Below are 23,266 nucleotides of genomic sequence, written 5' to 3'. Positions count from 1 at the left end.
TATTATTTGTTATAGATTAAGTTACCAAACCTAGAAATAAATTATCAAAATCTAGGTCAACAGTTAACATACAATTTACATTTACCTTATTGGGGCAAGCATAAAAGACTCGGCCAGGGTTGTATTTAGTAGTTGGCATTCGTAATATTGCTTCACATCCACACAAGCATTCAACTGATTTCATCGAACCCTTCATTTCAGTGAGGTCACTTGAACGGTAAGAAGAATAGGAGAGCAAAAGAAAGCTTATTAAGTCCACATATGTGTCTGAAACATGAGTATATGTAAGGGTAAATTGTGAAATGATGAAATTACCCTCTTTCACACTAATTAACTGTAATTTCCATTAACTACTATTTTTCCATTAAATAAACCCGGTTACAAAGTTACTTTATACAAAATTGCCTGTGCTTAGACAGGTCTTCAATCACCTTCGCCAAAACAAACACATAAACCCTAATACACAACATTATACTACCAAAAGAAGACACATCCATACCTAATCAACACAAACACTATGAACCACCAACATATCGGGGGTTCACGATATGAAGAAACTTCTCCACCATAAAACCAAAAGTCACAATCATAAGTCCAATCACCAATACGGTCAACGAAGTCACCTTTTTCTCCGTGCGCTCAATCCGACGATGCAATGCGAGTGACTCAACCCTGCTTAACACCAAATCTCGACCCATTTCTTCTTTCAAACGGGAGACTTCCATTTTTTGCTCTGCAATTTCTGCTCTACAATCACAATAAATCGTATGTAAACCGCCAAAGTTGAGACGGTCTCGTGAATTTATATGTAACGCCCGTAGATCCGAGCTAGTCAATTTAGAGATAATAGGGGTCGAAAATGACTTTTTGGCAAAAGATTATTTAGAACAAATAATCTTAACCAAGTTGTAGTATATGTTACAAGGTTTCCGTACATATAAAGAGCACCAGAATCCGAGTTATAACGAAGAAGTTATGACCCGTCGAAGTTTCGCGACGGAACCGGCACGACACCTGGAAGTGTAAATAGTGAATTTACGATAGAGCGACTTTTAGCCTTAGCGATCTAAACAAAAGTTGTAGAAAATGTTAAACCGAGAGTGTCCATAAAAAGAACGCCCAAATCAGACTTCGTATGAGGAAGTTATGATTTTTCTAAGATTTGGTATAGCGGTGCATGGCCCGAAACTCAACAGTAAAAATACAGACGAAAACGGAGTCCGTATGAAGGAGTTACGAATTCTTCGCGGTCATTTAACAGTCTAATCTCTTCTTACTGTTAAATTTAAGATCGGTCGAGAATTAGCCGACGGAGTAAAAAGGAAAATTGTAGATTTTTTTTACCTACACGTGGATATAAATAACATCAAAAACGAAGCTCGTATGCGAAAGTTATGGACGAAGCTTAGTCTCTACTTTTCAAGCGCGGCAAATTCGATACAGTTTTTGTAAATATGAGATATAAGGAGAATTGACCGACCGGGTCTAAATGAAAGTTGTAGTACTCGTAAATACCAATGCATGTATATAAAGAACGTAGAAAACGGAGCTCGTACGCGAAAGATACGGACGATGCTTGGAGACTACTTTACAATAAAATTCCTATAAATAAGAGATGAATTCTTCATATTTTCTTCACACCATAAGCCTTTCTTTCTCTCTCTAACTTCTCTCTAGCCTCCCTAAACCCCTCCCAAGTCTAGGGAACCTCCCTAGCACGAGAAGGAAGCCCCAGAGCGACCGACAGCTCCGAGAAGAAAAGCTTTCGGCTCGGAAACGCTGCTCCAGCGAAGCTCGGTTTTCCATAAAACCCACTGTAAGTGAGCTACGCCTACACTATTTTTTAAATAGCTTTTATTTAATTATAGTAACGTTATTAGGAACTTATAATAAGTACTTTGGCTATTATTATGGGTTATATAAGTATTGATTAACGCTTATATAATAGTAACAGTAACTAGACTATTAATTAGTCTCGGTGAATAATAGACTAAACTCTAGTGGTAATAATACTAGGTTTCGTCGAAGGAAATTATTTTTTAAGAAGGGAAGTGCTGTTGGAGTTCGGAATCACCACCTTTTCAAGTGAGTGCATAGACCCTTTCATGAACATGATTTTAATACAAGTATTGATTGAAGTATTAATTATATGTTTATGTGCGAGTTAAATGATGTTGCCTGAAATACGTGTTAAAGAACATACCTGGTTATATATGATGATTTATGATAAAGCGTAAACCTAAATTAATTATGAGGAACATTGGGTAGTATTTTCTTACGAGTACAAGTGAGTTATATTCAGAGAATAGAACTTTAGTATATGTCATTGATCCGGGAGAAAGGATTAGACATAGTCATTGTCCCTAGTCCGAGAGTATGGATTGGACACAGTCAACTGTCATTAATCCAGGGGCATGGATTAAGACATAGTCAATTATCCTTAGTCCGGGAATATGGATTAAGACATAGTCAGTCGTCCTCAGTCCGAGAGTATGGATAGGACATAGTCATTCGTCGTTAATCCGGGAGCATGGATTTACACATAGATACTTGTCCTTAATCCGAGAGTATATAATGAGCACAATTATTAATCCGAGAGCATGAATTAGATCCGAGAGTATGGGTTAAGTAAAAGGTAAAATTTAAGGTCCGAGAGTATGGATAGTCTCGTTGTAAGGATTAACGGGGTGGGGTAAGAGTTGCTTATATATATATATATATATATATATATATATATATATATATATATATATATATATATATATATATATATATATATATGGTGAAATTGTATATTTTGTGAGTTCTAAATTATATATATATATATATATATATATATATATATATATATATATATATATATATGATATAACATTGTGTGATTGAAATCCCTATGTACTCACCAGGTTTCCCAATTTGACCCATTCCAGCTTATTTGTATCACATGTGTCTTTATGAAGTTACATTACACTGAGAGATTAAGGAGATGTAAATCACTAGTGATAATGACTGTAAGTTCTGTTTATGCTTATGTTTCTGTATTGACGATGACATCCCAATGTTTTAAAATAAAAAATAAAAAAAATACATTTCTTCGGAAATGCTTTGATAACGAATTTGTCATGTTTTTCTGGGAACAAATTCCGCAATATTTTTATAAAAAGGGTACTCTGATTTTTATAAAGCATAAATGTGACATCCCCAATTTCACGGCCAGAAAAAATCGATTTGTTTATGCTTTGTTTTTAAAATCAGAGTAATCTTTTAAAGAAAACAGTTGCAGAATTTGTTCCCAAAATATGATAAAGATTTCTCAAAACATTTCTTTAAAGAAATGTATTTTCATTATATAACAAAATCTCAGGATGTCATGTTCCGATACAGACACATAAGCATAAACAGAACTTACATTATTTATACTAAAGATTTTACATCTCCTTTAATCTCTCCGTGAAATATATCTTCTTATCGATACCTATGATACAAAGGAAACTGAGTGGGTCAGGCTTGGGAGCCTGGTGAGCATATAGGGTTTTCATCCCACAATGTTATATCACATAAAAGCAACTCTTATCCCACCCCATCGATCCTCACAACGCCACGATCTAAACTCTCGTATCTAAACTTTTCCTCTTTATCTGATCCCTACTCACAGATCTAAACTAATCTCTCCACCTGATCCATACTCTCAGACCTAAAACTAACGTCTTGGTCTAATCCATACTCCCGGATCTAAACTAATCTCTTGGTCTGATCCATACTCCCGGATCTAAAATTGTGCCCAATCCATACTCCCGGACTAGGGACAATTAACTATGTCTTAATCCATACTCCCGGATCTAAAACTGTGCCTAATCCATACTCTCAGACTAGGGACGATTAACTATACCTTAATCCTGGTCTGATCCATACTCCCTGATCAATAATTGTGCCCAATCCATACTCCCGGACTAGGGACAATTAACTTAGTCTTAATCTATACTCCCGGACTAATAACAAGTTTTATCTCTTTACCTGATCCATACTCCCGGATCTAAAACTAACCTCTTGGTCTAATCCATAATCACGGATCTAAAACTAGCCTCTTGATTTGATCCCTACTCACAGATCTAAACTAATCTCTTGATCTGATCCATACTCATGGATCTCATCTACCCATGTCCTACCCAACATATTTGTATTTACAAAATACATATATAGTTTAACTCATTAAAACCTATATAGTTCATGCATTCCACCAACATCTCAAATAAACAACAATATATAAACACATAGCACGTATTTCATAGCAAATACTTAATATTTATGTGTTAGAAGAAAGTGACCACACACTCACATATATAAACAACAATATATATATATATATATATATATATATATATATATATATATATATGTATATATATATATATATATATATACACACACACACACACATAACACGTATTTTATAAAATACTTCATATCTATGTGTAAGATGAAAGTGACTATACACTCATACATATAAACATCTTTATATTATACACATAGCACGTATTTCAAAGCAAATACTTAATATTTATGTGTTAGAAGAAAGTGACCACACACTAACTTGATTAGAAGATGATTGGACAGCACTACGGCTCTTCAAGTATATATTCTTCGGTGAAACCGGGATCACTTCACACACCGGGTTTCTCGCGGGCAGAGCTTCGGCTCGGAAACTCTTTTCTTCTCGGGATCTTCGGACTTTGGGACTTGCTTCGGGTATCGGGGTGATACCAGGGCTTCAGGGGGTTAAAATTGTACGTAAAACAATGTAATATGGGAGAGAGATCAGAGAATGAGCAACCAAGCTCGGCTGGCCCTTCAAATCTATTTATAGGGCAAAATCTGCCCTTGCCACGTCGTGGCACCTTTTTCCACGTCGTGGGCTTGGTCGTCACTGCATGCGTCATCGAAAGTTGCATCTGGGGGACTCCCAGAGGTGTCAAAAGACTTGCCACGTTGTGGCACTGCTTGCCACGTCGTGGTATCTGACAGTTTTGGGGTTTCGTGCCCCGAACTTCAGAAATTCATAACTTTCGCATACGAACTCCGTTTTCGACGTTCTTTATATCGACGCGTAGGTGAGATTATGCTCTACAACTCTAGTTTAAACTCCATTGGCTAATTTTGACTTTATTTTTAATATATTATAAATATATTACTTATATATTATCTTTAGTAGGCCGGGACATGAAAACTCCGTTCGAAATTCATAACTCCTTCATCTGAACTCCGTTTTCGTCTGTCTTTTTATCGTTGGACTACTATCGAAGACATCTTCGACTCTCATTTATATCACTAAGGATAGATATATATCTACCTTAAATTCACTATTTACGTCGCGCTGGGTCGCGTTGGGTCGTGCCGGTTCTGTTGCGAAACTTCGACATGTCATAACTTCTTCGTTATAACTCGGATTTTGGCGTTCTTTATATGCACGGAAACCTTGTGACATAGACTACAACTTGGTTAAGATTAATCCTTCTAAATAATCTTCCATCAAAAAGTCATTTTTGATGCTTATCGTCTCTAAATTGACTAGCCCGGATCTACGGGCGTTACAATTATCTCCCCCTTAGGATGATTACATCCAGGAATCATCGAAGAAATAGGGCTTGCATAATGATTCCACACGTTATCTCTTCATCTAGTTAATAACCATAACTTCTATGTTTCCTCGAAAGAGTATTTAACTCTATGGCTTTCTTGACCGCAGATGATGCCCAATCTTGCATCTGCTTATCGTACTATGGTGTACTTTCAATCATAACTTCCGAGTAACAAAATAAATCCTTATTGAGGACTCCTTATTCTTCTTAGGATAAGTACTTTCATTCATCTATTGCAATAGATCGATGGGTCATGTTCTAACGACCTCTCATCGTATGATACAACGCTTAGACTCAAGTCTCTTAGAGTCAAATTCCAGAATGGAATATACCTTCCTTCATATTCTAATGTGATATAATCACATTTTTAACATGTAGCATGCCTAGCTACAAACTCCTTTTTTCTTTAATGAGCGCAATACTATCAATCGCTTTGATTTCAATCTTCTGACTTGAGTTAGATGCTACCTCGAACTTGGTTCTATGAACCACGTAACAAACTCCTCGTAGTCGGACTCAATTTGATATGACCACTAGGGTCGAAATAACAACCATCTTACTAGTCACTACCGAAACAAGGGTAATGACACACTTGAACAAAACGGAATCAATTACTAGCTTCTTGGTAACCTTGTGACTTTCCCTGATCCAAGCGTGAGTCCTGTGCTTCCGGTAGTATATGCATCTACTACCTTTCACACCTACTCATACTCGTCCCAAGTATTGTCCCGTAGTCGACCAAGTCACCATACAAGAAAATCACAAAGCAATTTAACACTTACGAATGTGTCCAAATAATCATAAACAATTTCCCTAGACTCTACCAGGACTTATTCATTGCTCAATCTTCAATCATCAAATCTACTTCAACTCGATTGGTGATGGAAATACCAGACGATGAGACAACTTCAAGAATTTCATCAATCGTTCCATCATCCTGCCAATCGAAGGTGTACTTCAGACGTACCGTACTCCTCTAAACGTACTGTTATTTCATAAGACATACTCTAAAGGAAGGATACCACTCTTACGATATCTTCTGATAGGTGTCATCCACTATCATAAGCCTTCTTCATTTCCTCCATTTACTCAATTCTCTACGAGTCTTCACCATGACCTTTCGTGCACCCAAGCAGACGTTCGGTGTACCAGGCGAGAATTTAAGATAAGAAAGCTTTATTTATGATAAACATATAAACCTCCTTATCACTCTGAAACGTTTACATGCTAGTTCTAATATCGTAGTCATATGCTTAGAATCCTATACACATAAGGTTTCCAGATCCGGTCGACAACAGACCATAGATCCGAACAAATAATACCATCAATTTAGCTATCACACAAAACAATTAGCACATAAAAGCATTTTAGGCATCATTCCTAAAATAAACTAGTGCTTGTGTCAATTTAGGTGTACTTCCTAACATATTTTAGACACACTCCTCACAATCATTACTTAGCATTCTAAGTTTAAGTCTAGAAATTTCCTACAAATTCCTAGTTTGCTTAAACTAATTCTCTGATACCAACTGTGACATCCCCAATTTTACGGCCAGAAAATACCGATTTGTTTATGCTTTGTTTTTAAAATCAGAGTAATCTTTTAAAGAAAACAGTTGTGGAATTTGTTCCCAAAATATGATAAAGATTTATCAAAACATCTCTTTAAAGAAATGTATTTTCATTATATAACAAAATCTCGGGATGTCATGTTCCGATACAGACACATAAGCATAAACAGAACTTACATTATTTACACTAAAGATTTTACATCTCCTTTAATCTCTCCGTGAAATATATCTTCGTATCGATACCTGTGATACAAAGGAAACTGAGTGGGTCAGGCTTGGGAGCTTGGTGAGCATATAGGGTTTTCATCCCACAATGTTATATCACATAAATATATATATATATATATATATATATATATATATATAGAACATCCAAAATTATATAATTTCACCATATAAAAGCAACTCTTATCCCACCCCATCGATCCTCACAACGCCACGATCTAAACTCTCGTATCTAAACTTTTCCTCTTTATCTGATCCCTACTCACGGATCTAAACTAATCTCTCCACCTGATCCATACTCTCAGACCTAAAACTAACGTCTTGGTCTAATCCATACTCTCGGATCTAAACTAATATCTTGGTCTGATCCATACTCCCGGATCTAAAACTGTGCCCAATCCATACTTCCGGACTAGGGACAATTAACTATGTCTTAATCCATACTCCCGGATTAATAACAAGTTTACCTATTAGTCTGATCCATACTCCCGGATCTAAAACTGTGCCCAATCCATACTCTCGGACTAGGGACGATTAACTATACCTTAATCCTGGTCTAATCCATACTCCCTGATCAATAACTGTGCCCAATCCATACTCCAAACTAATGGCAATTAACTTAGTCTTAATCCATACTCCCAGACTAATAACAAGTTTTATCTCTTTACCTGATCCATACTCCCGGATTTAAAACTAACCTCTTGGTCTAATCCATACCTACGAATCCAAAACTAGCCTCTTGATCTGATCCCTACTCACGGATCTAAACTAATCTCTTGATCTGATCCATACTCATGAATCTCATCTACCCATGTCCTACCCAACATATTTGTAGTTACAAAATACATATGCAGTTTAACTCATTAAAACCTATATAGTTCATGCATTCCACCAACATCTCAAATAAACAACAATATATAAACATATAGCATGTATTTCATAGCAAATACTTAATATTTATGTGTTAGAAGAAAGTGACCACACACTCACACATATAAACAACAATATATATATATATATATATATATATACACACACACACACACACATAACACGTATTTTATAAAATACTTCATATCTATGTGTAAGATGAAAGTGACTATACACTCACACATATAAACATCTTTATATTATACACATAGCACGTATTTCATAGAAAATACTTAATATTTATGTGTTAGAAGAAAGTGACCACACACTCACTTGATTAGAAGATGATTGGACAGCACTACGGCTCTTCAAGTATATATGCTTCGGTGAAACCGGGATCACTTCACACACCGGGTTTCTCGCGGGCAGAGCTTCGGCTCGGAAACTCTTTTCTTCTCCGGATCTTCGGACTTCGGGACTTGCTTCGGGTATCGGGTTGATACCGGGGCTTCAGGGGGTTAAAATTGTACGTAAAACAATGTAATATGGGAGAGAGATGAGAGAATGAGCAACCAAACTCGGCTGGCCCTTCAAATCTATTTATAGGGCAAAATCTGCCCTTGCTACGTCGTGGCACCTTTTTTTACGTCGTGGGTTTGGTCGTCACTGCATGCGTCATCGCAAGTTGCATCTGGGGGACTCCTGGAGGTGTCAGAAGACTTGCCACGTCGTGGTATCTGACAGTTTTGGGGTTTCGCGCCCCGAACTTCAAAAATTCATAACTTTCGCATACGAACTCCGTTTTCGACGTTATTTATATCGACGCTTAGGTGAGATTATGCTCTACAACTCTCGTTTAGACTCCATTGGCTAATTTTGACTTTATTTTTAATATATTATAAATGTATTACTTATATATTATCTTTAGTAGGCCGGGACATGAAAACTATGTTCGAAATTCATAACTCCTTCATCTGAACTCCGTTTTCGTCTGTCTTTTTATCATTGGACTACTATCGAAGACATCTTCGAATCTCGTTTAGATCACTAAGGATATATATATATATATATATATATATATATATATATATATATATATATATATATATATATATATCTACCTTAAATTCACTATTTACGTCGCGTTGGGTCGTGCCGGTTCTGTCGCGAAACTTCGACAGGTCATAACTTCTTCGTTATAACTCGAATTTTGGCGTTTTTTATATGCACGGAAACCTTGTGACATATACTAAAACTTGGTTAAGATTAATCCTTCTAAATAATCTTCCATCAAAATGTCATTTTTGATGCTTATCGTCTCTAAATTGACTAGCCCGGATCTACGGGCGTTACAATAAACATAACCGGTTTTTTCTGGCCGTGAAAATGGGGATGTCACATTATAGATATTGAATCCGATGAAAGTGGTGGTGGGGTCACCATCGTGACTCACCTGAAAGCGAAGTATCGAGGTTATGTCAGATTGTCGGTAACCTTTAGTGGAAAAGGGTATTGAAGATTTAGGGTTCATCGAATAAACCATTGCTTTTATGGACTGATGGGTGCATAGTGACCCTTAGGCCCCAAGCAAGGAACCGGTCACAACTCAGTGACATGTAAACGAGTTAACTCAGACTCAACTCACTTGCTAACTATGCTTATCATGTGTATGGTTTACCTGTTAAAACAGGTAACTAGACCAATTTAGCCGGTAAAGTAACACTTGGTTCCTCTCAAGTGCGAAAAAAAAAACGATAGGGACCATTTAAACCATAAATAGAAAGATGGTTGGGTCACAATGACATTTACCGAAAAAAAAAGAGCATCAAGGTACTAAAATGTACTTTAACCTTGAGTATAAGGGGTTTTAATAAAATATGCAACCTCCTTCACTCAATCAGTCAATTGGACCACCAATCTGGCTGTTCATCACTCACGTTTGTTTGCAAAAATAAATAAATATATAAATAAATAAATAAATAATGTAATAGTTTTTCTTTCTAAATTCAAACTCAATCGCTTTCTCCTGAAAGTTGAACCTCATAATAACAACCTCCCAATCGGCGTCGATATCTTCAACATCGTTTCACTTTCAATCTCAATCTCACTCTCAACCCTATTCCACCTTGATCATAGCCGTTGATCCACCACATCACAGTAATATTACCAACGGAGTTCATCTTCTCAGGCTCAAAATCTCTTCTGATCCTTAACTAGAATTACATAGTGGTAATATTTTTCACTCAATGTCGTAAATCTGTTACTGAAATCCGATAAGGATAAATTAATCATGAAGGAGAGGAACATAACATACTATACATCACAAGAAAATGAATGTCACATTCTTGAAGCTTTAAGAAAAAAGGAAAGTGGCATTGATCCATGGAAAAGCTTAGCCAAGAAAACATGGAAAGCAATGAAAAGAAAAGAAGAAAGGGACAAATACAATAGAGAGTGATGTGTGTATATAATTTGGTGTTTAATGTGGTCTTGGTTTCTCTCTCTCTCTCTCTCTCTCTCTCTCTCTCTCTCTCTCTCTCTCTTTGTTTTTTGTGTGTGATACGATATGTCAAATTATTTAGCTTACTATAATTGTTCTTTCTTAATTTGTTGTTTTCATGATCAATCTTCATAGTAGAAACTTTAGGTTGTTATATTTTATTTTTCAAATTGTTGAAACTTCATTATAACTGGAAATGATACATATAAAGATAATATTAAACCAACAAAACTATACAAAAAAAACACATAAAATTAATTTACTACTAATCTGGTAAAGATGGTAACCTTTCAGATAGGCTTTCATTTGGGCTTGTCGAAAAAACCCGAAACCCGTTCTACCCACCCGACCCGTTCCGAATTCGGGTAGAATGGGTCGGGTAGAACGGGTAACGGATATGAACATTCGGGTAATAGGTTAACCCAATAATAATATAGGTCGGGTTTTAGGTATGAATATTTATTTTCGGGTATACCCGAATTCGTTTTTTAAATAATACCAAATATAAAATGCAGTCAGGTAAGCACACTTCAAATAAAACAAAACCCTTCATTTCCTTCTTATGAACGACGACTCGACAGTCGACGCAAACTTTCAAAGGGAATACGACGTTGAAGCTAAAGTCCTGAACCGTCATCACAATTCTTAGTTTCTCACTATCGCACAGAATGAAATTAAAAAAGTACATAACATATTATAATGATTTGTATTGTTATTATATATGTACTTGTTAATTGTATGAAGTATTTTCCTACCCGATTCTTTATTAAACCAACATGTAAAAATAAAAAATAAAAATAAAAATAAAATTATCAATAGGTGTCATTTAAGAAATTTTTCGGTATACCCGATAATTACCCAACCCGACCTCAAATCCGAATACCCAAAACCCGAAAACCCGAATTACAATATAGGTCGGGTATCGGATATTATTTTTTTAAGTAAATACCTATTCTACCCGAAACCCAGAAATTTTACCCGTTTGACACCCCTACTTTTATTTTAGCTTGCAAGATGAATAGATGATACGGACAAACTTCCAAAAAAATAACACATAAAATCATCCTCCTTTGCGAAGGTGCAATGTTGAATTGCAAAGCCAACGTGGGCCAAGTGGGCCCCAATATTTTGTTTATTAAGATAGAGTAAATTACATAGTTTGTCATTATAGTTTGGTTTAATATGTAAGTTTTGTTTTTTTTTTATTATTTTTTTCACTTAGAACTTTGATTTGTTTAGATATTAAAATGACTAAATTGCTCGTCTATTTTTTTAATCATTATTATCTTTTAAATGTTTCTAAAATATTAAACCCGCCCGTCTTCCCTCATCGCCATCTTCTTCCTTTCACTCTTCCCCTCCCTACTTTCACCATCATGCCGGCGACAAAACTTAGTTCACTTAATATAAATCTGTAGAAAAAAGTATAAACATTTTTTTAATTGTCTTGTATTGTTATTTTTAAGTCGTTGTCTTTGGTCCACTTTAATAGTTTACATAATAGTTTGGTAGTTTAATTCATTTTTTTTTATTTTCCAGATTATAGGTATTTATAAATCGAAAGAAAAAACTTAGTTTATTGGAAGTCCACTTAATATAAATCTATAGAAAAAAGTATAAACATTACCCTGGTTGGATTAGTAAGACATTCGACATGTAAACATGAGGTTCTGTTTTAGAAACATGGTTACTTTTGTGTTTTATATGATGTAGAAAACAGTAACATATTATTATTTATATTTTCTGGAAAATGGGTGTAAAACCAAAATCAATGGGTTTAAACCCAAAACCTATAAAGCCATAGGTTGAACCCAAAAACAGAGAAACCGACCCCAAAACCCAAGAAACCAAACCAATTGGGTTCTAAAACCAAAAAACCGAAATACGCAGGTTGGGTTCGTTTTACCCCAAACCGACCCAACCCGGTCTATGCACACCATTAGTAATTTATCTAGAAATAGAACAATTGTGATTGTTGAATTTTGATCTATATGAAAAGATATAAGAGAAAATAGAAAAAAGAACAGAAAAACTTCATCTCCAAAAGCTAGAAATTGACATTTTTCATTTTATCCTATAACTAGTATAAAACTGATCATACAAAATTGATTATTTATTCCCTAAACAAGCATAAACAATACATTTTTTTACCAAAAAATAACTAAAAGTATAATTTCGAGTCACAATAGTTAGATAACCAAGCTTCAAAATACAAATCCAAACACCCCCAATAATTTCTACAAATGGGCTTAAGGCCCACGTACACATAAACACCACCATCTTTTGCACTTGAAATGCTAAGTTTACAAACCCTAATAAACTACATAATTTACTCTTAATTTAACATGGTAGTTAATGTAAACATTCTATGGTTTTTCAATGCCACATCATCTCATATTAAAACTCCAAATTCATCAAGCACTTATCCCAATGCATAAATACAACTTCGATGTGGTCAAATCTGCATGAATGTAATTTCCCAATTGTACGCCCAATCTGTAAGGCGATGTCATTCATCTTTTCTTCATCAACTCCATGTAATCAAAATTCAAGGAATATATGTCTTTATTGTAGGGACCTTCCACATACTCAATGAAAACCCCATTAGTGACATAAGTTTTCACGACAATTTTCATTTAACTTATCAGTCAGTATGATTTTAAAACAAGAAACTATGGTGAATGAGTTGTAATTGGTCGCAACAAAGAATTCAACTTAAAAATCTCTTCTAACAGTTGGTATGCACTGCAAAATTTTGAAGAAGAAAGAAAGTGCTACTGTATCAGCAGAAATCGAGTAAACACGTTACCATCAAGCCGAGTGGTAATTGGTTTTCATTACAAATTTCATCACAAATATCAGTTCACATACTTTTATATCTAGAAATTGTGGTGAAACTAATAGGTGGTAGCTATAGAATTCAACCTGGAAATTTCAATGAACAGTTAGTATGCACTTCAAAATTTGAAGTACGTGAATCAAAGCTCGTACTCCATGTAAATGTTTTTGCTAATCAAAAAGCGACAAACTTGCAATTGACAAAACCCTAGAAATGTAGCTTACGCGGGGACAGAAACGGGCAGGACGACAAGGGTTTCTCGTTGATTGCTATTTTCGTATAGGATTGTTGGGGTTAATTGAGTAATTGTCTTGACTAGATGGGAGAAATATTGATTATAGAGTAAACTCACATATGGTCCCTCTTTTTCTAGAGCTAGAAAAAATTGACCCAACCCATTAACTCATCCGAACCCAACCCAGAATTACCGGGTTGGGTTGAGATTTTCAATCCATTTAAGTTAAATGGTTCAAACCGTTTAACCCATTTAACTTTAATATATATTTAATTTAATAATTATTTTAATATTATCATGTATAAATGAAAGTATTTATTTATAAATTATAATGTTTTACTATTATTTATGTTTAAAAAAAATTCATTCGTAATTGTCATTCTTTTTTTAGCACCGACAATATTAGTCAATCTCCAAACTCATTTCAAAATTAAACATTTATAATGTTATTTGAAAAATTAATATGTATTTTTTAATTAGGATTGTGCTTTGTCATACTTTGAAATTTTATTTATGTTTGGAACTAATATAAGTAATATAATCTTTAGTTAATTTTTTTTTATTTTAAATGGGTTACCTCAAGTTTAACCATTTTATTTAGTAAGTTGGGTCGGAAACTATATAAACAGGTCAACCTGGTGACAACCTATTTATCTAAAAGGTTGGGTTGGGTTGGAAATATCAACTCATTTAAGTAAACATGTTGGGTTGGTTTGAAAACTTTAACCCAATTAATAAATAGGTTGAACCCGGACCCAATCCAGGTCGACCCATTACCAACTCTAGTTTTTGCTTAACCTACATTTTTTGTCCAATTTTTGAAAATATTGATATGGATGATCTCCGTGGTTTCCAATCTTGCACCATAGGTCCCTGAGGCTGTTAACGTCTATAATCATCTGTTAAGTACGTGTAAAATGACGAAAATACCTATTTTATTTGTCTTCTTATTTTTGTCACTTTGAAAATTGAGGGACATGTTATGTTATTTATATGAAATTGATAAAGAGAACCCTGAAATATAACATACAATCACTTCCCAACCAATCCACCAGTGAGACCTCTCCATCCTCTTCCCTTCACCTCCAACTCCGACCACTCTCTTCGTCGCCCTCTCTTTATATCCTTTAAGTCCAACCACCCTCTACACCGCCTTTCTTTCTTCTCTGACGCCAAATACGAATATGTTGAAAGGATAGGTTTGGTTTCCCTTTGTTGGATACAAATACAACATCGATGTCGGTGTTGGTCACATTTCCTCGATGTCGGCCACCGCTTCCACCACCATCACCTTCATCTTCTTTGGTGGTAGGCGGGTGGTGGACTCATTTTGATGAGAATATATATATATATATATATATATATATATATATATATATATATATATATATATATATATCGTGTGCCTTCATCTTCATTTGATCCGGAACAAAAAAAAAAACTTACATGAAAAATGGTTTGGGACGGTTGTCTTAAAATTTTGTATCTAGAGTCGTAGATAGGGTTGTTAATCGGGTCAACCCGATCGGGTTTCGGGTTAGTCGGGTTTTTTATAAAAACAATTTCACCCGGAACCCGACCCTATTAAGGTACGGGTTAGCCGGGTTTGGGTTATTCGGGTTTTGGATTTATAGGGTCGAGTTAGTCGTGTTAATCGGGATAAAATGTAAGATATAAATATTGTGCCATATTTATAATAAGATTTATTTTCAAAAGCTTAAATTAGGAGGTGTTAAATCTAAATGACTTTGAATGCATATGGTTTATTATTTGTTGTTTGTACTATACAAGTAAAAAGCATTATGCATTTGATTTGAGGTTATGTATTTTTTGTTTTAGGCCACGTAAACTACTATTGCATATTATTTTACTATGCTACATATTAATTTTCAATTGTGCAAAGCAATATTTAGTTCTACAATTCTATTACATCTTATTTTCCTATTTTTTAGGCCATATAATGTACAAAAATAGAAGACGTGAGGTGGAATGAAATACATAAATATTGTAGTATACCTTTATTCGGGTTAATTTGGTTAACCCGAAACTCGACTTTTATAAAAATACTCAACCCTAAACCCAACCCTAACTACAATTTGGGTTTGTCGGGATAACCCGATTAAGAATTCTGACCCTATTAAACCTAACCCGAAATGCCTTATTCAGGTTCGGGTCGGGTTGGGTTAATCGGGTTCGGGCTTTTTTGATACCTCTAGTCGTAGATGATATACCCTTCAAATCTAAATAAAAAAACTTATATTGGATTTTAGTGATCTTATTTGAAAATGATATGTGTATGTTAGATCATAAGAAACATCTAGTGTCTACAACCTAATTAGCAACATTTATTATGAATGTTTTACTTCTAGTTTGTATTTTTGTGCCAAATTCATGAGAACTTATGTTTTTTTTTCATGTGGTTAGTACAAGCATGGACACAGTGAACCATTTGATTCATGTGTTGTGTCTTTGGGTTTTCTCATTTTCTTATTATAGATTTTTTTTTGGCCAAATTTAAAACCTGGAGTATCTATTGTACTGGAACTTGGTTCAAGACTGTTGGTTGTGGATGGATAGTCGAAGAAGATGAAGGTGACTGTCATGGAATGGTCATTGTAAAACAAATAATGAAAAATAGTAAGGTGGGATATTTTACAAAAAATTTCCCTCTTGTTTAAAAAGCAGCAAATGTTGATCTTGCAAAATGACTTCATTTATGGACCATTATGAGTAAAAAGCTTCCATCTTGACCTCTAGGTTGCTAGATCTTGTAGCTTGATCATTTATATCCCTTTTTGGTCCATGTGAGCTTGTGCTTTGGAGCTGAGTGAACTCTAACACCTCTTGATCTTATTTTATCACCTCATAATCTTGTTGGACTGGAAATGTTTGCATCTTGATCTTGTTCTTGAAGCCATGCATGTTTTGAGGAAGGTTTTATGCTATTAAGGACTTAGGGTTGTAGATCTGGCTTTGGGATGGAGTCCTAATGGATAAAGTTATCAAATTTATCCATTAAGTCAATAAAAGAACTAGATCAGAAGTTATGGGCCTTGATCTAAATTAATTAAGCACTTAATGGAGATTTTGGAATTCAGCTAGAAGCCACGACGTGGCATAGGGTTAGCCACGACGTCGTGGTGCTTGAAATCACGAATGTTTTGTCATGGAATTGCCACGACGTGGCCAATGAGGGCCCACAACATGGCAATGTCCTGCATGTTGATTGTTTGACCTTGCTTTCCCACGACGTGGCCAAGGAGGGTGTAAGGCGTGTTTCAGATTGTTCCCATGTTGGGGATGGTGATTAGGGATTAGGTATTAGCAGACTTCGGACCCTTAGGTAATTAAGGTTCAGACTCAGTTGGAGTTGGATAAAGTAATTCGGATGGTTTGGGTATTCAATGTGTGTTTTGGAATCAAAGGGCATTTCGGTAATTTGTTAGCTCGGGATTTTATGGGAAGTGGATGTTCGTTTGGGAATCTTAGGGAAAGAATGAGTTGATGATAGTGTAGAGCGTCTCGATACCTTTTCATGGATATAAGGATGGTCGAAATCGGAGTTGTATCGAGAATGTTATGGCATTGGGATTGAATCCTCGATACCTTTTCATTTTAGCCCTTGAAGTATCTTTTTTTGGCAAATGAGGACCTCCCGTACGTTGGGCGTACATATTCGTATGCTCGAGCATGCATCGCGGAACTAAGGCTCGTACGCGAGGCGTACGAGGGCAGAGGCCACAAACCCTAATTTTATGTCTTGCACCCTATTTAAACAACCTTATATCATTTAGATCAAACCCTAATCAACCTTTATAGCCTCATTTCGTCCTACAACCCTAGTATTGCAAGAAAGTGTGAGATTTGAGCTTAAAGGTGTGTTTATGGTTTTTCTAGAAGGTGTACAAGAATAAGAAGGCGGTGTTCAAGTTTTGATCCAGGAAGGAGCTTTTGGATCCTACATCTAGTGCATCTTGGAGAGTATTTGAAGGTAAAAGGCTTGGACCTTGTCTATCCTCCTTGGTTGTTGAGTTAGGGTTTTCTAGAGTCCACTTTCGAGTCCATAAATCATCTCTTGTGAGTTTGGGCAACTCTAGAGGTTAGAAAGGCTAGATCTGAGACTCTTGGACTTGGTTATTGTATAAAAATGCAATCTTGATGTCTCTTATGGCTTCATGCATGAGTTAAGACCTTTGGAAAGGTCTTAATGATATAGATTGAGTTGTTGGTTTCTTATATAGTATGCAAAGGCATAAAGTTGCCAACTTTATGTCTTAATGATATAGAAGGGCCTGCATGCGTTAAGCACTTAATGGATTTTATGCATGAGCGGTTTGTACGTTGGGCGTACTATGTTGTACGATGAGCTTACAACCCCTTTGCTTAGTACACTAAGCGTACAGAAGAGGTACGCTAGGCGTACGCTCTCAAGAGGATTCTGGCCTTAGCAAACTTTGGATCTTTGGGCCCTAATGGTTTTGGGCTTGGACTTGCTGGTGTTTGGGCCTGAAATTATCTTTAAGCCAATATTGATATGTTTGGACCTCTTGGGCCTTATGGCCCAATATAGAATTGGGAATGACCTTTGTGCCTTATTGGGCCTTGTGGTGCCATTTCGGGTTGGGTTATCGTTGAGCTCGTATTGCTTGGGGTTTTGGTTGGTCCAGCTGTGATTATGTATTTCAGATTGGGTAAAAGTTTTTGGGCTTTACGGTAAGGCCCATGTAGGGGTTGGGCGGATCTGCAATCAGAGAGTATCCGTGGGATTCAGTTGTCCGAGGTGAGTCTTTTCACTATATCCATGGGTTGAAGACATTAATTCCGTCCCATTACGTGTTTTGTGGTATGCTAGTTGTCTCTGTGATACTTGCATGGAAGACCCTAAGGGGCGCGTGACAATTGGATATCAGTCCATGTGGGGGATCCCATGGCATTCCAGGTTAAGACCATGGAGGAGCCTATTGCAACTATATGTATGTTGCATGATATTATGTGGTTGTATGTTATATGGTATTTTGGGGAAACTCACTAAGCATTGTGCTTACGGTTTTCAATTTATGTTCAAGGTACTTCGGTTTTCAATTGGAAGAGCTTTTGATGATTGCATGGCATACACCACATGTTTTCGTATTCTGCGAATTACTATGATTTGATGATGTTATGTTAAAGTTTTGTTACCTTGGTTTTTAGGAAAATATGTATTAGCGATTTATTAATCTAAAAACAAAATTTTTATGTCATTATTCTTGGGTCGTTACAGAGGGCCCACGACATGGTGTTGACTTTGACAAAATTGATTATTGACTTTGTGAACCTTTGACCATTTATTTTTGAACAATTTGATCTAGGGTCAAACTTAGAGGATTTGGGTTACTGATTGAGGATTTACATGTCTTGGTGTTAGTCGGTTCGTGGGATTGAGAAGTTAAAGGTGTGAGAGTGTTGTTGTGCATCTTTGGCTCTTCAGTTCAGGTGAGTTTCTCACTACGTTGTGTATCCCATTGTATATCATTTGCATGTTAGCATATAGGTGTTGTTAGAGCACAAGTATGTTAGTGGCTGAGATAACTCCTTTGTATGTATTTGTATTTTATGACACTTAGTGTCTTAGTATGATAGATTGGTAGGGTCTTTCTTGTTGATCGTAAGTTACTATTAGTAGCTATGTTTGGTTAGACTGGCCAACAAAGGACTTAACTGAGAAGTGGTCAATGGCAGGGTAACTAGGGAAGGCTAGTTACTAAGGGTATGGACATACTAGTATTTGTTATGTGCTTATGTTACATGTTTATGTGATAGGGATAGTTTGGGTTCTATGTAGTTTAAGTTGGATAGCCTGAGAACTATTGGTCTAATACCTGATCGTAAGTTACTATTAATATAATATTCAAATTAGGGTTATCTAGGGTTTCCTAACTCAACTATATAAGGACCCCTTGGGATCTAATTTTCAGCCTCTTCATTCTCACAAGGTATAAGCAAAATTTCCATATCCTCTCTCCTCTCTCTCTTTAAGCCTCCTTGTTGCTAGGGTTGGGTGTGAACCATCAGAGGCACGAGATTTCTGGTGCTAGCTTCCAAGTGACTATAAGAAGGATTTTAATTGATTATCTACTAGTATAATCAAGAGGTATGTTTTTCGAAACCCTTTTATTATTTTTGAAAATACTAGGGTTCTTGATGTTCAATTGGTCATTGCATTAAATAGTGAAAACATAGATCCTTTAGGGTGCATGTGAACTTAGGGTTTATGTTTTTTTTTACCAAAAATATGATTTCTGTAACATATAAAACTCATCAGTGGTATCAGATTGTTTGCTTTCAATTGAAATGCATAATAGATGAATAGATCAAGATTAGAGTTTATAGAAATTAAACCCTAATGGATGTAAACTTCGACTTGGGCTAGGGTTCTTGAAACCCTAGCCTCCACCCTTATTTTCGAAATTTCTAGGGTTTACTAGGGTTTCCTTAATTGATAATTATTTCTTTTAAATTGTTTAAAATAGGATAATTAAAATTTGATAACCCCTTATCCCTTGATTTTTGAAAATTTAGATGGAAATGGATTAAGATTAAATTTAAATTATTCGGTTAATAGTTAATGGTAAATAATTATTTAATCCTCCAAGATTTAAATTAATTTAACTAATTGTTAAATAAAAGATAAAGATTAAATCTTAATTGGTTTATTTTAGATTAAATTATATCTTTTAATTTTGAAAATTTAAATTAAACCTAGTATTTTAGAAAAGTTTGAAAATACACCTTATATATATATATATATATATATATATATATATATATATATATAATTAATTAATTAATTAAAAAGTTTAATATACTATATGTATAAGACACAGTCTGTCAAATCAATAGTAGACCTCATTCACGAAGCCATATTATAAGGGGAGTTTAAGGAAGCGGACAATAAAATATCCGACATTAAGTATCCATTCTTACCCATGGTTCTCTTGTATGGTTGAGGGTCATTAGCCGAACGGGTTTGATAAGACATAATATCATTAATAAGTATAATGATATAAAGTAACTAAACTATTTTATTGAATCCCACTCTTAGTTACTTTAGTAAAAATGTGAAAAGTATACTAATCCATAAAATTGCACATTATACTTTATTAGTAGTTAGTGGAGTGTGTGTGGTTAACCGTCACACTAATAGTGGCGATAAAGAGTAATAATGGGCATCTCGAAAGTTGTCATTGTTAGTGGAGCGTGTATGGTTAACAAACACATTAATTGGAGATGATAAATGACATTGAGAGTGCCAAGCATATTTGTATGGTTATTCACATCTTGTTTGTGATCCTTGGTATCCCAGTTACAAATAGAAGATCATAATATGAGATTAAACATGCCATTGATAGATCCAATGAATCTCAAAAGATCTAGGAATTTCATTTTGATTGAAATTTGTAAATTTCTTTTACCTTTATTTATAAATTCGCGATAAGATTATGACATCCCTCTTCTTGATTATGAATTGCATAGTTGGGTCCTAGCCTCAAATATTTATTACGGGTTAAATATTAAGGATTATTTTATCATTTAACTAAAACTACATTTTTTCTCTATAAATGTCTACTCCTGGTGATGCTTCTGCCCCTTCGTCATCTACCCACAACTCAGGTTTCTCACTACTCTCGATCATGTCTAAGGTGACATTTGATGGCACCGAATACAACGATTGGATACGCAATATAAATATGGCTATTTGATTCGAAGGAAAAGAGTATGTCCTTGAAAAGGATCTTGTTGAAATAAATGAAGCCACTGCTACTCCAAAACAACTAACCTCCTACAAGAAACACTACGATGATGCAACAAAAGTTGCTTGCATCATGGTCGCTACCATGGCTCCCAAATTATAGAGGTTCTATGAGGACTATTGGCCATATGAGATGAACAATGACCTTGTGAAAAAGTACCACAAGAGATCTCGTCAAGAGAAATATGAAGTGGTCAAAGCTCTCATGGCTTGCAAGATGAAAGAGGGAGAGTCTATGTGCAATCACCTGCAGAGAATGCAAAGGTACTTGGAATGCCTTGTTAGGCTCAATGTGTAGTTCAATGAGGAGTTGGCCATTAACATGGTTTTGAACTCCTTACCAAGTTGTTATGATCAGTTCATATTGGCATATCATTTGAACAACACAGAAACCACATTGTCCTAACTCCATAACTTGCTACAGACTGTTGAGTCATGAATGAAGGTAAAGAATCTAGCCCCTTCCATTAATGTTCCTGTTCTCGCCATTGGGCAAAGAAAAGGGAAGAGGAAGGATGCTCCTAAAGCTAACTGGAAGAAGAAGGCTCATGTTGGCTCATCTAGCAACAGGCCAAAGGTGAGGCCAAACTTAGAGATTCCAGCTGTTAGTGACCCCAAAGAGACCACTTGTTACTATTGCAATGACAAAGGCCATTGGAAGAGGAGTTGCCCCAAGTATCAGTTCAGGTGAGAAATTTTCACGTTTAAAATTTCAAAGGATTTAACCCTACTCACAACATGTGGAATGTATGTCACTTCATGAGGAATTTAATGAGTACACACATCACTTTTGGGCTCATGACGTGAGCACATATTGGCTCGCAACGTGAGGACTGCCTAAAAGGAAACCGTAATTTTAGGGGTTTTGTTTCTGTATTTAAAGAAAGTGAGGGCTAGGATTAGCCCACCCTCAGCCTCCATCACCTCTTTGCACTCCCCCCTTGAAACCATAGCATCTATTTTTGATCTTGAAGCTTATTTGTGGTGATTTTAGCCAAGGAAAAGAAGAGGAAGACCATCTAGTCCATTATTTCTGCATTCAAGTCTTACCACAAAGAATTTGCATGTCTTCTGGACCTTTTGTGAGTTTCAAGTTCATTGTTTTATGAGTCCATAAACTTAGATATAATTTTTTATGCTTAAAAATTCATATTCAAGATGATGTAGTGGTTGAAATCCATAAAGTTGCCAACTTTATGGATCTCCAGTGTCCCTTGAGTAGTATAGAAGCTAGATATGGAAGATGGTTGAGTTTTGTGGCTCTTGCATGAGATTTGATGTCATTTTTTCTTTCTGTGCCATAGTTAGTGTTTGGTACATGCATGTCTAAAAAGGCACCGTTTTTATGATGTTCTGGAGTAAATAAGACTCTATGGGGGACTTGGTTGATGGGCCAAGAAGAGATTAAGAGGTTCATTAAGAACTCTGATTAGATCGTTCTCACAATGTGAACACAAGGGTGTCACGACGTGAGGATGGGGTTCCTCGACTATTTTGGACTTATTAGGTCACGACGTGACCACTGGGGGTCATGACGTGATTAACACATTGTGGGACTTTCGAGTGTGGATTGATTTTGACTTTGACCAAGGTTTGACCTA

This window comes from Lactuca serriola, chromosome 1 (genome assembly GCF_051521515.1).
Source record: "Lactuca serriola cultivar US96UC23 chromosome 1, Lser_US96UC23_V15, whole genome shotgun sequence".
Lineage (NCBI taxonomy): Eukaryota > Viridiplantae > Streptophyta > Magnoliopsida > Asterales > Asteraceae > Lactuca > Lactuca serriola.
Note: the sequence above shows the minus strand (reverse complement) of the source record.